Below are 17,300 nucleotides of genomic sequence, written 5' to 3'. Positions count from 1 at the left end.
ATTAATTTCTGATGATACTTGCAATCAGCAGAACTCATTCATTTTTTAAGTTTCACTTAGTTGCCGTGAATGGATCTGTTTCTCAGCTGGGTGGCTGCATTCATTTTGCAATAATGGTATTTGTTTGACATCTGAGAAATTAACAATGCAAATGCCTCCATGTCTTCGTAGCACATTTAAAATAAAATATCTTCTCACACTGAATTGATGGCATGACTGTAAAAAGGGCTCCATAACAGTCAAAATATTTTTCAAAACCCATTATAATGCGAAGCACTTGCATGTGATGGGATTGTTTCTTGGAGCCAGGCTCTATCCACACTGTCCAGATGAAGGGAAGTCTGGGAATCACGGTGTGACTCTGTGGAAGGGTTTTAGCCCTGCTCCTAGGGCTCCTAGGGCAGGCTGCAGTGGGGTTGCAAGCCCATGGAATCCTGGGCACTTTGAGAGTCTTGCACTGTTCCACCTCATGGTTCAGATTCTCGCTAATGCAAGAGGTATCCTTGTTGGAGAAGATGAAACAGGAAAGCCTTGTAAATATGATTGCCTGACAAAAGACTTTGGGAATATGAAAACTACAGGCAACATCGAAATGAAAGCCACTTTTGAAATACCAAGTCTTAGTTACTGAACAACTGGAAAACAATGGTATGGCCACTGAAGATAATCCCCTCTTGATGGAACAATACCCTCTGCTTGCAGGCAGGTCCAAGGGTCAGAGCAGACCCTACTAGCTCAGCAGAAGGGGTCCAAAGAGTAGTTTTTAGAAGTTAAGATGTAACACTCTATGGTAATATAAGAACTCTTATAGGCTGTATGTAAATGCTATAGAATTTGTATCTTGTATTAGATTGGTTAGTGACAATTAGAATATTCAGTACAGAAGATGATTTATTGTATTGTAACCAGGACTTCAGACCCTTCCATTCCATTCCTTCCTTACTACTTCTTCCACTCTTACTCTTGCTCTTACACTCTCTCTCTCTCTCTCTCACCCACTTACTCTCTTGCTCTCTTGGGCCTGCTCAGAGCTGAGTCTAGCAGCTCTGAGCAGTGCCCCTATACCCACGCCCTTTGCAATAAACCGACTGTGTCCCAAGACCTGCCTATAGAGATCTCCTGTCTCCGACCGTCCGTCCCCGACCCACCAGAAACCTACATATCCTGACAGTAAATGTGCTGGGGTTTACCCTTACATTTAACAACTAGAAGTCTGGAAATGTTCAATACTAGAAGTGGAAAAGACAAGAAGAGGAATAAAAAGTAAATTGCAGGCATTGTGCCCACAAAAAAAATCCAATTATCTTTAATCCAATGTAATTTTTGTTTTATTTTGGTGGTGCAGGCTGAATGTGGTCTGTTAGTACAGAGAATTAATAATGCATTACATTCCTGCCCTGGCTGACAGGAAGACATGATTCCTACTGCACATCTTTCTGTTGACCTCCTGTTCCTATAACCCATTTATGCCTGCTCATTTCTGTATTTTCTTTGGTTCATAACCAGAAAGAAGGCCCTTTCTTTACAAGCCACTGATAAATTGTCATTTACAGGAGGCAATAACTTCCTTAAAAATTTGCATAATGTTTTTACTGGTCATTTAGGGCTGCTGCATATTATATTAAACCTTAAATGGCAAGGTTTTATTATGCATTAAGCCTCAAATAGCATTACAAACCCACCAGCCTCACTGGAATATTTTCTATTTCCTGAAATTTAATTGTGTTGCAAGCCAAGGCAGCTCATAAAGCTTCAATAAGTCTCATTACTAAATTGGGATGTTGCACTGGCAGTTTCAGATCACTTACATTCAATAAAATGGACACATGGTATTGCCAGCAGACCTGCAAGGGCCGAGGCCATGGGAAAGGGCTTCAGAGACAGACCGAGGAGCAGCCCAGCTTGAAGAGTGGTTTAAAGCCTGGCTTTAGATCTTCCTTCTGCCTCACGAGCTCTGGCATTGGGACCAAAACACTTATATATATATAATATATATAATATATATATTATATATATTATATATAAAAATTATATAATAAATAAATAATATATAAAAATTATATCTAATATATATATAATATATATATAGTATATTTACATATGTGTGTATATATATATATATATATACATATGTAAATATACAATGAGGATGCAGCCTGCAGAGGAGGCTTTCCTCCTCTGCAATGGATCAGATTTCCTCCAGGAGGTTCCCTTGGGCCAGAGGCATAAACCCAGCTGTAGGATGGAGCTAGAGCTGGCACAAGACAGCTCTTGCCAGGGTGAGTAGGGGGAAAGAGGGAATTTGGGAAATTGCTCCTCCTTCCCTGTGAACGTGGGTCATTGGGGCCAGTAAATCAAGCAAGGCCACCACTGATTGCTGATGTCACCCAAATCTACTCCAGGAGCCATTGAGTCAATTGAAAGTCTCTCATGGATATCAGATGGGTTTGAGTTAGAGTCCAAGGTCAGTTTTAGCTTAAGTTCACCTGGCAGTGTGATTTGTGCTCATGGAAGTAACTGGCCTCAATAACAAGTGCTGAACTGTCATGGCCCAGCTCACTGCTTAAATTAACTTGCTCAGCTGGACTTTCAAATAAAGCTGTTTTAAGGATGCAGTGTAGCATGGAAAGCAATTTGTTTCCTTAAGATTTAGTACCAAATGCCTACCTTGATTTGGATTCTAGAGAAGGCAGCAACCGGTAAAGTGGGTAATTTGAAACTTAACATATTTCTCCTCGCTAAGATTGGATCCCATTAAAACAAGGCACAAAGTGCTACTAATTTGTCAATCATTCCTCGTGTAATTCTATTCCTCCAAGTAAATTACCTGGGAGAGTGTTTCCTTTTTCCTTCACCTCCTTTCCCTGCACCGTTCATTTGGCTGGATCCCTGTTCAGGCAGGAAAGCAGCACCCCACACCCACCTTCCCTCATCTCCCATCGCTCCAGCTGCTGCCTCCAGATGACATCTTGCTCTTGCCATCTGCAGAATAGCTGTGTAAGACAGGGTGAAGAGAAAAGGACAACTCAATGAGCCTTTCATCCAAAAGATAAACTCTTGTTTGTATCCACAGCTCAAATAGCCGTGGCAGGGGAAGGAGTGGGACTATCCAAACACCTCTGAGAAAACAGTGGTTCTGCTGATGTTTCCCAAAAAGTGCCAGAAATGGCACGAGGCAGCCTTTTCTTGTGGAGTTTCCACCTCATGTCTGTAGCAAAAAATGTTCAGGTAGGTTTCTGATTTAGAGCTGTCAGAAGTATACACAAACCCAAAGAAAAACACATCGGTTCTTGGAGTTTGCCAAAAAATGCTTAGATTTACATCGATTTCATGGAACAGTTTAGAAAGGTTCATAAAATCTGAGCCTTAGTTTCAGGCCTGCACTCCATGTAAGCTGTTCAGAGAGATACAGAGAGTTATCTGCTCCCTTCAAAACCAGCTTGTGTCAAACTAAAGGCTGGATGAAGCTCGGGGTCATGTCAAGCTACTCAGGGAAAACACGTGCTAAGCAGCCCTGCTTTCCAGCTCAGACAAACAAATGTAAGGAGTGTTTAACTGAGCCACCCCCTGGAATTGCAAGACATCAGCCTCCAGTAATGTGTGATTGTGTGAGAAGGTATTTACCCACGGCTCGATCATAAATTCTGCTCGGAATTTCAATGTACCTGGGTGTTATTTACAATTCCAGACCTCTGAGCCAAGCATGATAGCAGCTGTCTTCTCTCAACTGCAGGAGCCCTGGCTTTGTTGTAGTGGATTGATTTCTCTCTCAGAGTGGCCAGCACTAGCTCAGGGTTAAAATGCCCCAGCCTGCTACTATAGTAACAGGTGTGTGATGCTGCAAAGGGAGGGATGCAAAAACTGAAGGTAGAAGAGCAAGGCAAATTCCTTGTGAAAATTTTATTCTTTTTACACTCCTTTATAGCCCGAGCTTTGTGTGCTCTACTGAGTACATAGGTGAGACGTGGAGCAAGAATCACCCCAAAATTTCAGCACCACGTTTGACTCCTTGATCTCTCAGCAGTGGTGGTGGGGTGTCACTGGCTGATTCCACTCTGCAAATCTTGTCACAAACTCGGCTACCGTTTAATGCCCTGGACTGACTCCATGTTTCTTGGGTTATGAGGTATTCAAAAAGGGCTCTAATCGGTCAGTGCCACACTCCTCAGACTTAACCCCAGAGAGGTCCTGCATGCTCCCTGCATGAGGAGCATGGAGATGTACTAAGAAGCTTTTTACATGGCACCATGAATGCTCTTTACTCATAAAATATGATGGTTTTCTGAGAGCAGAAGTAGACAATATGTAGTGATGTTGAATCACTAGAATCCCAGACTAATTTCCCTAATTCTCCTCATTTTTAGGAGATGCTTACCTCCTCCATAAGCCAGCATTTATCAAGGAAATGCAGACTTTTAGCCTGGTAAATTTGCCACAAAAGGGTGAGCTTGATTCTCCCCTTTCCCTCTTACATTCTTCACCATTTCCTTGGGGAAAGACAGGTCTCAAGGGAATTCCTCCCAGTTGCTGCCCATCCATAACCAGTTGGCATAAACTGCTGCACACACCAAACACAGCTGCAGAGGAAGGAGCCACACTCCATCATGCAGAAACCATTTCTGCAGCAGGAGCTACAACATAACCTCATTTTCAGCCATTGGATTTACCCTGCAACTCTGGCAGAGAAGGGAAAAGAGAGAGAGAAGGAGGAGAAAAGAACCTCAAGTTTTGGTTTTTAAAATGAGCAAATTGATGTGGAAGTCACAGATGGTGAATAAATACGGGGCACAGAATTGTCATTTGGCAGCCAGCTCTCCTGACCAATTTAAGAGGGATATGCTGTTATCTAGTTTGGTTCAGGGAAAATATATTCTGGGCAGCAGTTAGCCATTTAAGAGGCTTCTTTGTTTCATAAAATATATTTGGGTTTGATACAAACACAATTAATTCAGCTTTCTAATATTGTGTTTGAACCAAATCCAAAATATGTGCTGTGAACATTTATTCTTTTATGTCATTTACTAGTTCCAGGTTCTTTTCTGAAGGCTCAGATTTAAAAAGGGATTTGCAACAAACAAAGAACATTTGGGGTGACTTCAGCTGGTGCAGCAAACTCCATTCTTATGCACTGTTTTGAGATGTGTCTCCAAATTATCTGACAAATGATATGTTCCAAATTAAGCCCCTCATTACCCGTGCTTTTCTACTGCACAGCATTCTTCATTATTGTACCGCTGTATTTTGGGGACTTATTAGGCTTTGCTGGGTGTAGCAGTGGAAGCAGAGGATTGGGATGAGGAGTAGCACAGGCAGAGCTCTGCCAGCTGAGCCCCTGCACAATGGCACTCCACCCTCAGCTCTGGTGTCCCAAGGGGCAGCTTTGAGGAGATAAAGACTTTGAAACACCATCCAGTCCTCCTGATCCAGAGGCTTCTCCTCTCCCAGCACAGATCACCTTGGATCTCTTTAGCTCATCTGTGTTTCGGGTGTTGACAACAAAGGATATGGCAAATGAGTTGAAAATAAAAGAGCTTTTTCCAGGTGAAATATCTTGTTGCTCCCAATCTCCTCCTGCTGAGACTGCAGTGGAAGGAACTGTTTGGCAGCAGGCCCTGCTCTGCACCCAGGGCACTGCAGACCCTGCTGCCAGTGCCATGAAACCCACCACTGGTTACCACTGAGGGCAGCTTCTGTGCAATCCAGAGGGCACTGGCCACCACAAACACTGGATCAGCCCTGCCCTTCCTCCCCAGAAATGTTTCTGAGTCAATGGCTTCTGTGAAATCCTGTTTTCCTCTGCAGAGCCCACAAATCTTTCCACAGTTCTTAGGTCTGGCATCAAACTTCTCTGAGTTCAGTCGAACACTGATGACACTACAGATTACAGAGGGGAAAAATTCCAATCTCCACTTAGACATCAGCCCCTTCTTCCACATCCCTGTAACATTAGGGAGAGAAAGGAATTGGGTACAAATATTTCAGGACTATGCTTGGGCTTCCCATCTGGGTTTAGGACTCTGCGGTATAAAGCTCTGCTGCAGATCCTTCTCTGTAACTAAGGCCAAAAGAGATTTTAAAAACAAATTATCACAGCCCACTCTGCCACACATTATCCCTCATCTGGTGGTAAATCAGCAGTGCTCATATCATCGCTGACTTGCAGAGCACATCCCTCCATCCCAGACATAAATGTTAATTAGTGAAGTTTCTGCTTCAAATCAGTGACGCCAGAGCACTTTGAGACTCCCACATGAAAAGAGCCACGGAGGCCAAAGTGCTACTGTCCCCTTTGGTCACAGTGTTTGAAGGAGATATCCTTTAATAGCTCTGTTTTCTCCTCACAGGTAGGTTGGAAAACGAGCCCTGGTGCCCGGGCTCCCTCAGAAACACAAGGAGGCAGGAGCAGAGCTCTTTGAAGTTCCTCCACACTCACAGCTCTGTGCAGGGGAGGGGCAGGGGGTGTGAACAACTTTCAAAATATACATATGAACCAGAGAGATTAGGACTTTCAGAAGAGCTTTCAATGAAGATCCTTTTCATGTCTAAGATACATATCTAGTTCATTCACTATCTGCAGAGATGAAAGCAACCTCTGATTGTATCTTCTCTGCTCACCACCTCATCATATCGGTGATAAAAAGACCAGTCAAGCTTTCTGGCTTTGGAACTCATAATGCAATTATTAATATTTGGCTGGTTTTCCTCCATTAGATGAGTGTGTGCATGAAGGAGAGAGGAGGAGGATGGGAGCAGCTGGGGATGGGAGGAGACCAGCACAGGAGCAGCTCTGAGCACCACCCTCTGCATTACCCCAGCCGTGGTGGGAAAAGAGCTCCTGCTGCTCAGGTCCCTGCTGCAGGTGACGAGGGGAATGTGCTGTAATCCACACATCTTTCACAGGACACACCATTGCCATGGCTGCAGGAGCCAGGAGATGGGGGAGAGCAGAGCACTCCCCATCGCTGAGCGCTTGGCCTTGAAACACGCAGCACCACACCCCCTCCGAGCTGCCCTCGACCCACACAGGTGAGGCAGCCTTGGATCTATCCTCCCTCGCAGGTTTTCTGAAGCTTGTGGCATTCACAAAATACCTCAGGAAGCCGTGTCAGGGAGCTGCTGCTGTGTCAGGTGGTGTTAATCATCTCTGCGTGATCTGGAAGGGCAGGGGATGCTGCACACAATGGAAAGGGGACTGTGAGATGTGCGTCGTGCTGCTTGCACCATGCAAGGTGTGAAAAGTGCCTTCTGCAATAAAGAAATAACAATAGTTAGGATTAATTGCAGGTTCAGAGCTTGGGAATCCCACTGGGTTCTACACATGTGGCAAGCCCTTTCCCCACTTTGTGCACGGAGAAAGGGAAACATGAAAGGGGAAGAGCTGCCAGCAAACACACACCAGGATGGGTAAAAGCAACAGGGAAAAAAGGAACTTTGTGAAGAACAATCAGATTTTCAAACCATAGATACTTTTTATTCTAAAAACAAAAAGGAGTTTATTTAGATTCCAAGATTCAATGTTCACTGTGTAAACTTATTATAATGTATTACACCCTTAAAACTAAAAATGCTCTATTTGGGTGTCACATGCTGGTCACTGCAGATAAGAGAAGGTCAAACCAACTAATCTGGCTCACCCAGAACTGATGCTCACAGAAATGCATAAACTTGTGATCAGTTTTGCAGGAACTAAAGGACTGTTTTTCTTGATTTCAGCTTCTTCAACCACTGTAGTAGTGACCAGGCAGTGCAGAAACTCAAAAAGTTGTATCTGTTAAGCCCAAGACTATGAATTAGGGGTGAGAGAAAACGACCCCTCTTTAAAAGGACATTATACCCAGAAATACTGCCCTCATCCATTGTCTTCTACACTCAGGGCTTTGATGGACTCTTATTTAATGAATAAGACACGTAAGTAAAACATTGCCTTTTCATATCCTTAAGTCCCACTTCCCATCCAAGAGCAACTTGAAACATTGCATGTGATTCCCCACCGGTAAAGAAGTGTGGCACTCCCCTTTTCTAATGGTACAAAATGGGAAAATCAAGGACTGATCAAGGTAATGTACATGTAAACAGAATACTTCCTTAAATCACTTTGTCTAGTTACAGAACATTCCTTTTTCTAAGAGAAAAAAAGGGAAGGCTGTCTTGAATAGAAACCATCAGTTCATTAATTATGCATCAAAATATTCCCAGGTTTTCCAGAAAAGGTATTATTTTAAGTAATAGTATAGAATCTTTTAATTAAAAGTATAGAATCAGGGAGTGGTTTGGGTTAGAAGGGACATTTTAAGTCCATCTAGTCCAACCCCCTGCAAAGGACAGAAACATCTTCCAGGACCCAGATTGCTGAGTCCCTGAGGGTATAGTGTATAACTGCTTTAGGAATTGTCCATCCATCTGTCCAGACCTGAATTTTTTTTTAAATACCTTCATATCCACACTGTAAATCTTCAATTCCTAGGCTGCACATGGCTCACACTGCCCTGTCCTGCCTGTATGAACATTCCAGCCAATTCCTGCCCCATCCTGCTGCAGGGCAGTCACTGCTCAGACACACCTGTCTGCTCCAGCAGCACTGCCAAACCCCTTCCCGTGCTTCCCTACTCTCCAGAGCACTCTCTCTCCTAGTCCTGTGCTCAGCAGCAGCCAAGAGGTGCTTAATACAACCCCATTTGGCACCTTCCCTCTGAGCTGCCTATTCCAGGCTGCCAATACAAGCACAGCAGCTCCAACTGCCCAGCCGAGCCAAGAATCCTCTCCCTTGTGTGCAGCTCGCCAGCCAGAGGCAAATGCATGAACTTTAGAGATTATCTGGAGGGAATATTCCAGGAATTTAGATTTTAGCCGCAGCAGTAGGACCATACATCATTAAAGCTGCCTCTCCTGCCAGTGTAAAAAGCAAACATCAATGATTTAAATCACGGTTCCCCAGTGGCTCATTTAAATCACTTGGATGGAAATCAGTCCACCTTGTCACTGTGGAAGAGGTAGAAATGGAAGTTGTGGATTCATGACTCCCAGGTCAACACTCAGCACGGGACGTGGACCAGGTGACAATAAATCCTACGGGGCACAGTATATAATAAGCAGTTTTGTGATGTGTGGCACTGATGAAACCTGATTCCTACAGCTGTGTGTGTTGTGTGTGGAGGTTCTGTTGTCTGTGTGACTATTAACCAAAGCTTTCCCTGCAGTCAATATGTGCAGCACCATGCTCTTTAGTGCTTTATGAGGGTTAAGCTCATTGATCAGCTCCTTTCTGGGAGCACTTTCATGGAGTCTTTCTTTTATTTTCACCCACCAGCCCATTTTCCAGGAACCCGCACAAGACATGGAGATGGAGTTTGTGCAGATGGGAACACACTCAGACACACAGCCTGGGGTGAGGAGCCTTGGAAGAACATGTCCAAGGGCACCTTCCCACCTGGACACAGGCAGGCCTGGCCCCACCTACACATCCCAGGATGTTCTGTGCAGCCTGAGAGATGCAGGACCCAAAGCAGGCATCTGGCCCCCATCACTAAGGCTTTGTTCCAGGCAGATGCATTAGCAGAGGTGTCTCTGTCCCAGAAAATCCACAGTTTGACCGGAGAAGCCTAAGGAGGGTTGGCAAAGGGAAGAAATGCTGCTGTGTTGCTACAGGTGAGCAGCTGATGCAGACAAAAAGCTCAGCCCTGTCGGCATAGTCAGACCAAATCCTCATTTCCCTGCAGCTAGGGGAGCTCTGCCAGCTCACTGGCGCTCAGACACGTTTAAATTGGTTTCAGTTTTTATGGCTGTACAATAACCACCCAACAGCACAACCTGCCATGTAACAGAGATTCTTTGGCTCCACGTTTGTCTGCCTGTTTGATTATTTGAAAGTGGCAGGTTTTATTGCCTGTGTTACCTACAGAAAGAGACAGTTTTCATGATGTAAAAAGGTACCAGAACCCAGACCCAGGTGAATGCTTTGCGTGCAGGCAGCTGCCCACATTTTGACAAACTTGTTTGACACTTCCAGCAGGGCAGAGGCGTTTGAGAGGTGCCAGCTGATTTTGATCTGGGTGGCACCGAATTCTGAGCTGGGACAATCCCATGAGAGGCGGGGCAGGCACTGATCTCTGCTCTCTGGTGACCAGCTACAGGACCTGAGGGCAGAGCCAGAGTTAAACCAGGGGAGGCTCAGGCTGGATATCAAGAAAAGGCTCTTCCCCAGAGAGTGCTGGGCACTGCCCAGGCTCCCCAGGGAATGGGCACGGCCCCGAGGCTGCCAGAGCTCCAGGAGCGTTTGGACAGTGCTGCCAGGGATGCCCAGGGTGGGGTTGTTGGGGTGTCAGTGCAGGGCTGGGAGCTGGGCTTGATGATCCTTGTGGGTCCCTCCAGCTCAGGATATTCTGTATTTCTGTGATTGTGCTGTTAAGAAATCTTCCTGGCTCATGAACAAATTAAAAAAAACCCCAAGAACAGAAGGAAGCAAGTAGAAAGACAGAAGTGATGTCACTGGTCTGTCCATTACAGATTTATGGGAGTGACAGGGAGAACAGGACACAGACTGAAGCCCCTCCTGCTCTTTTGGCTAAGTTGCCTCATCCTTTGCTCCATGATGCTGCTGTGGCTGTCTGTGTATTGAGTAGGGTCAGGACAACATTTAGGTTGTCCTATATAAGAGGTCCAACTATATAAAAAACTGATATAATCTTCACACTGTACAGAGGAAAAACCTCCACTTTAAACATTGTTCTCAGATAACAAAACAGATTTACCTTGATAAGCCTAGAGAAGGCTGCGAAGAAACAGAGAGAGCACAGAGAGGAAGGTACTATAATAAGAACCTGCTTTGCCTGCAGATTCACTTAAGCAGCTCAGCTCCTTATGAGTAGATTTCAACTTCTACTTTTTAAAGTAATAACAACTCATTAATGAGGATTTTACTTCCTGTCAGGGGGTACAACTGGCTTTATTTAGAGGGTCTTCAACCCCTGCTTGCTTTCTTTCTTCCACTCAATGCTTTTCTCTCTCAAATCTTTACCAGTGGTCAAAGGCAAAACAAATTATTCCTATTTCCATTATAGTGTGGGCAGTGATATAATACATCTTTCAAAAGACCCTTTTACAGGTATCCATCTGCCTTTCTAATGGTTTAAAACAGAGCAAGAACCTGGCAGCTGGCAAATGCCCAAGCTCTGATCAGTCACGAGCTGGTGCCCTAAGTGTCTGCCCTTAAGTGTTTTCTCTTCTGCTCAGGTAGCAGAAAAGCCCACCAGCCCTTCCAGTGCCCCATCCCTGCCTCTGCAGCCAGCAGCATCATAAGGGATCAGCCAAGAAATAAGAGATCAAAGAACAATACGAAAAAAAGTGGTGGGTACTGAGCGGGCTGAGTAGGAACAAGAACATGAGGAAACATGATAAATTCATGCTGAGACCTCTGAAGATGGGGATAATAGGGTAACACAGAGAAGCAGAAGGATATGAATATAATTGGGATATGGTTTTAGCTGTGAGATCTGTTAAATTGAATTTCTGTTTGGTAGAACATCCCTTGTATATGTTAATCACTATGTGCTCCAGCAGCCTGATTTAGTGTTATTATCAAAAAGGGCTCCTGCCTTTGTCAAAGGAAGATTACAAATTATTCCAGATAAGTAATGAAACTAAAGACCTTTAAGACTAATTGGCCATTGTGCAATCCTGTTAATAGCCTTTCTTGTCTAACAAAAACCGAGAAGGCAATTAAGGACAAATACCAAAAAATCCGTACCTGGTCTCTTGTGTGGAAATATGATTTATATACCCCCAGATTTTCCTATCAGGAAAAAAAAATATGGAAAAAAAAAAAAAAAAAGATCATCCATCAACAGCCAGCACAGCCAAGGAATCTCCAGTTTTGTATTAAACCTGAGCTGGGAATTGAGACCCACCCTTTCCTAGGCTTGCCAGTGAAAACAACAATTTCCATTGTGTCTCCATATTAAATATGGAGTCCTGGTTTTTAATGAGTTTAGCCAAGCCTGAGCTGTCACATTCTTTAAGACACAGCTGCTTTCTGAGGGCTCAGATAGGATCCTGCCCAGCAGAGTCTTGGCCAGACACAACATGAGCTCACAGGACCCCCCTGTGCAAACCTGCTCAGGCTCCATCAGAAAAGGCACAAACAGACCTTGGAACGTGCTCTGAGGCCTCCTGGACCCCCCAGTCATCTCTAATCAGTCAGGTTCCAGCTGCTGCTTGGTGCTACCATTAATAATCACCCTCATCAGCTGGTGGTTTTTGCACAGTATTGGCTCTGCATTCATCCTTCTCCCAGTCCTTGAAGCCCCCAACATCACATTAAAACAGAGGAAATAGGTAAACAAATGATTGTGCAAGTCACTGGCAGGTGGGGTCTGGGGAAATGAGCCCGTGGCTGCTGCTGAAGGGTGGTGATGGGCAAACACTGCTCCAGCTGGAGGGAGAAAGTGATGGCTGGGGAATCCCTCTGGAGACAGCTGAGGAAACAGCCCCTCACAGGCTCAGCCTAATGCTCACTCTTGCTGTGCCATTAACTCATTGCACCACTTCCTGAGGCAGCTCCTTGATCTTCACAAACTTTACCCCCTCTTCTACCTTAGCGTGTTACCTGCTTTGTTCATTTGTGTGACTGCCTTAATCTCTCCTGGATGACTCACATCAGCTTTAGATCTTTAACAACTTTATTGCTTTATTTAATCCTGTGTTTCATGTTCACTCGCTCAGTTAAAAGAGGGATAGAGTCAGTCTAATACTTTGGAATTCAGGAGGAGGAACTCCTGCGACCCTCATTGCCAAGCTCTGTCCTCCAGCCTCAAGCACCGTCCTGTGCTGTTCTCCTGAGGTTTCAAATCCATGTTTGTCAAACCATCAGAGCATTTTTAGATGGATGCAGCAGTAATTCACAGGTCTACACGTACACACAGGCACAGGGGGAAATGTGCAACTTTGGGCTCCACATCCTGCACCAAAAGCTGTTCCCTGCATTGTGGGAAGCTGCAGGGAAGAAAGGTGATTGATGGCCCAAGGACATCACTCCATGAGCTGTGTCTGGCCATGGAGGGCCCTGATGGACCACCCAACTGTAACTGGCAGAAATCAGCTGCAAGTGTACGGATTTCTCCTTTTGTAAATGAGATAAGGCAGGATTAAAAGGAAAGAGATTAAGCCAAAAGCTCTGCTAGGTATTTAAAGTTGCCCAACACAACTTGCCTTTTTTTTGTTTTATAGCCCCAAGCCACAGCAGGCTCCTCCTGAGTCTGAAGCTCTTGTATTTGAGCTGAGGTGCTGTGTCTGCCTGGTCGATATCCTGGCTAAACCTTCACCTCTGGGAAGACCTCTCTTCAATGGCATGGCAAGATCTCTGTGAGGTTCTTATCCTAAACAAATCCTCGAAGATTTATGTCTTCCTGAACCATGTGATGGAATTGGTCCTCAGAGCCCAAAGAACAATGGGCTGAGAGAGGAAAAAAGTAAAATAAAAGCCATGCATTGAGAAAAATGCTTTATTTTGAGTGGGGGGCCTGTGGAGTGAAGCATTCAGGACAGCTTCCCGTGGAAATTGCAGCCAGATGAAATTTGCCTGCGCCCAGAGGAGCCCTGGTCCCTGCAGCACCTGAGAGCGTCACAGCATTGCCCACAACGTCCACAGCCTCTAGGCAGCTTTTTTTTCCCCCCAACAAAGCTAAATCCACCAAGTCAGTAAACTCACCAAGATTTAGTAGAGACCTTGTGGGTAAAATATTGCTCCCTAAACACCCCCTCCTCATGCTGATGTGTTTTTGCAGTAAAAATCTGCCCATTTTGCTGCAGCATCGGAGTCTTTGCGGCCTCTCTTGGCTCTCAAGTGGTCACTCAGCCATGGCACCTCTCAACATCACCGTGAGGGCAAACAGGCACCGAGTGCCATGCAGAGACACTGCTGCTGCTCACAACGCAGGTGGGCATTTACCTCTAAAGATCTGCTTTGTCTTTAATGAATTATTGCTTTTCACCAGGCTGCATTCGCCACTTGATGCAGAAGCTGCAACCCCCCTGGTAAAAAGGATCTTAGGAAAGCTCATTTAAATTTCAAGGACCTCTTAGGGATAGTTGCTAATGGTTATGTTAATTGGCATAGGGTCTGAGTGACAGCTATGTCCTGGAATGATTCGCAAATCACATTTTCTTGGAGCTTATTAGCAGACTCATTAACTGTACAACAGTACATTACTTTCAGAAATTCAGATCTAAGCAGAAAATTTAAATTATTTGCTAAATGACCTAATAAAATTGAATGAAATGTGCTGAGAAAGTGAAAACTAAGGTATATCAGGACTCCAGAATTTGGCTAAAAATAATCTCCATTTACCATTGATGTTCACCCATTCCTCTGGGAGTAGCTGTAGCCCAGGTGAGCCTCAGTTAGAAACATATTTAGATATGAAAACCAATGAACTCAAATCAACAGCAGCAAATCCCAGCTCCTTGCATCCAGAGCTGGCATTGAGATTCACTGCAGGCTCAGCCAGGACTTTTTCTGGTGATGCATCTCGTGGAGCCTCCTCCACATCTCTGTTCCTCCTTCCCTCTGCAATTCTCCATGCAAACAAAAACCCAAACAGCTGCACTTTCCTACTTCCCTGATGACATTTTTGGCAGAGTTATTTGTAAAAATAAAGAGTCTTTTTTGAAGTCAAAGAGAGCATGGGAAGGAATAAGAACCCAGGTGTTTAATTTTACTTACAGGTGAGACAGGATACTATGGAATATCCAGTTAGGTTAGGATGGTATCCAATCTTCCTCTGTGTGAACAAGATGTTTCCCAAATTCACAGAATTCTGTTGCAAAATATTTTAATGACCATATATTTCAATTTTTACAAAACTCTCAGCTTTCCATGCTCTTCAAAAGCACACATTTAATACAGACATGTATTTCCACACCATTTGGATATTTTGTGCACTGCCAAGAAAATTAGTGCTAAGTCTCTGAAGGACGGAGAATCTGATTTATGATTGGTGTGAGCACTTGTATAACGCTGATGCTCCCAATCCAAGTTTGCAGGCAAATCCTCACACATTTAATAATTTACCCACCGAAAACCAGGACCTGCATTATCCCCTGATGATGCACCACGCAGCATTTCCATAACTTCTGTCCCCCTACTCTGACTCTTGAGTGCCAGGTGTAAAATTTCTAGCCCTAGTTCTACCTCCTTAATCATAGAATCAGGGAATATTTTGGGTTGGAAAAAACCTTAAAGACCATCTTGTTTCAACCCCCAGCCATGGGCAGGGACACCTTCCACTAGACCATTGTTTTTATTTGGTTTTTTTGTTTCTTAGCTAAGTATACCAGCAAAAAAAGTATTTTAAGGGCCTTAAAAGTCCTTTTTGAGGCCTTTAGTGCAAAAATCACAAGAAAAGCTGTGCTGGATCAGATACACTCCCCAAGGCACACCCAGATCAGAAATTTCTGTCAAGCTTTCAAGGAATCTGGTTTTCACCTCTTCTTCAGAATGAAAACATGATTTCTTTCGGTTCCGGATTTTATTGAGAACTCTTTAAATATCTCGACTTCATAAAACCTCGAGCTGTATCAGAAATAACTGATGAGTGTATGGCTTTCTTGGCACACTGAAGTGCTTGAAAATTTCTCTCCAGTTCCCTGTTTCTCACAGGCATTGTTACACTTGCAATTTATCTCGGGGTGAATAAAACACATTCTGCTTCATGACACTTTTTTGGTTGGATTTTTTTATTTTTTGAGGCATATAACAGCAGGTCTCAAATAGAATCCATGGGAATATTTTTCACTAAAGAAATCTCAAACCAGAAGAAGCTGTTTAATTCAAACATGTTTGTCAGCCCCACAAAACTTTGTTTCACAAAAGCAGCAATCAGATAAGACTGGAGTGATAGGCAAAGCTTTTTTTCTTGAACTGGAACTTCAAAAGAACCAACTTTTGAAATAAAAGGTTTTAAAACCCAGAAATTAGAATGAAATATTTTGATGCCATGGAAACAATCACTTCACATGAAAAAATACCTTCAGCTTCAGTGCTTTGGAATTGAAATGCTGGAAATTTTGACACCCTGAATAAATGAAGAAATCTGTTGGTGTTTGTTGACCCCCTGATTGCATTCCTCAACAGGACACGGGGAATTCCTGACCACCATGAACCCAGCGTGATGCAGCCCCACTTTTATTAAAATTCATTTCTAACCTAACAGTCCTTGAACAGCCCCTTTTCCATCCCCTGTGCAGGTCACAGCTGCCTCATCTTTCTCCAAGGCCCTTCCCAAACCACAGGATCCAGGGTTGGCGGGGGCCTGTGGAAAGGTCATGGGTGGTGTGGACATTTGTCTACTGAAACCTCCTGGTGTCTACTACCAGAGTCCCACCTACCTTTAACTATCACGAAATTATACCTGGTCCTGTCAGGGTAATTTCTAGGAATTACAATTGCATTCAAGCCCAGAAACTCTGTTTTTATCTCAGCAGGTCCTTTGAAAGCTTCTCCTCACACTACAGTAGAAATATTGTTTTAATCCATGTTATTGTTGATTTTCAAGGCCAGGTTGGATGGAAATTGGAGCAACCTGGGATAGTAGAAGGTGTCCCTGCCCAGGGCAGGGGGTTGGAATGAGATGGTCCTTAAGACCCCTTCCAACCCAAACCATTCTGTGATTCTGATTTTATGATTTTAATCTGATCCAAATTTAGAGTGCTTATAGGCAAGTGGACAATCCCACTCGGGGCAGATGGAGAGGCCAAATCATTAAAACTATTAAAAGCTCTAGTGGCAATTGGGGGAAAGAGGCTCTAGAGAGATTTTCTCTTTAGAAAAACCCTATATTTTTGATAAAATATGTTGTATTTTCCCCATAACCCAGGGATTCCTTCTCTAATAAAGAACCTGTGAAGCTGCTGTCACTGCTACATAAAGCATTATGGTCTTAGAGAGATAAAATATATGTAAAGAAATACAGCATAATATTTCACTGTGGAGCACCATATAATCTGCATCCCAAAACACATCTGCTTTGGGCTGCAAAGTGCCACTATCCAGGGAGAGAAATAGAAAACTGCACGTCCAGGCACCTCTTAGCACTAAGTGTGGCAGGCAGCACAGGTGCAGGGATCTGGGAATATGGGGTGTGAATTAATCATAGGATCACAGGAAGGTTGACCTTAAAGTTCATCCAGTCCCACCCCCCTGCCATGGACAGGGACACCTTCCCCTATCCCAGGTTGCTCCAAGCCCCGTCCAACCTGGCCTTGGACACTGCCAGGGATCCAGGGGCAGCCACAGCTTCTCTGGGCAC

The sequence above is a fragment of the Corvus kubaryi genome, unplaced genomic scaffold, assembly GCF_017639235.1.
Source record: "Corvus kubaryi isolate FWS band 111438036 unplaced genomic scaffold, C.kubaryi_AGA036_p1.0 134, whole genome shotgun sequence".
NCBI classification, from domain to species: domain Eukaryota; kingdom Metazoa; phylum Chordata; class Aves; order Passeriformes; family Corvidae; genus Corvus; species Corvus kubaryi.
This window is presented reverse-complemented; position numbering follows the sequence as displayed.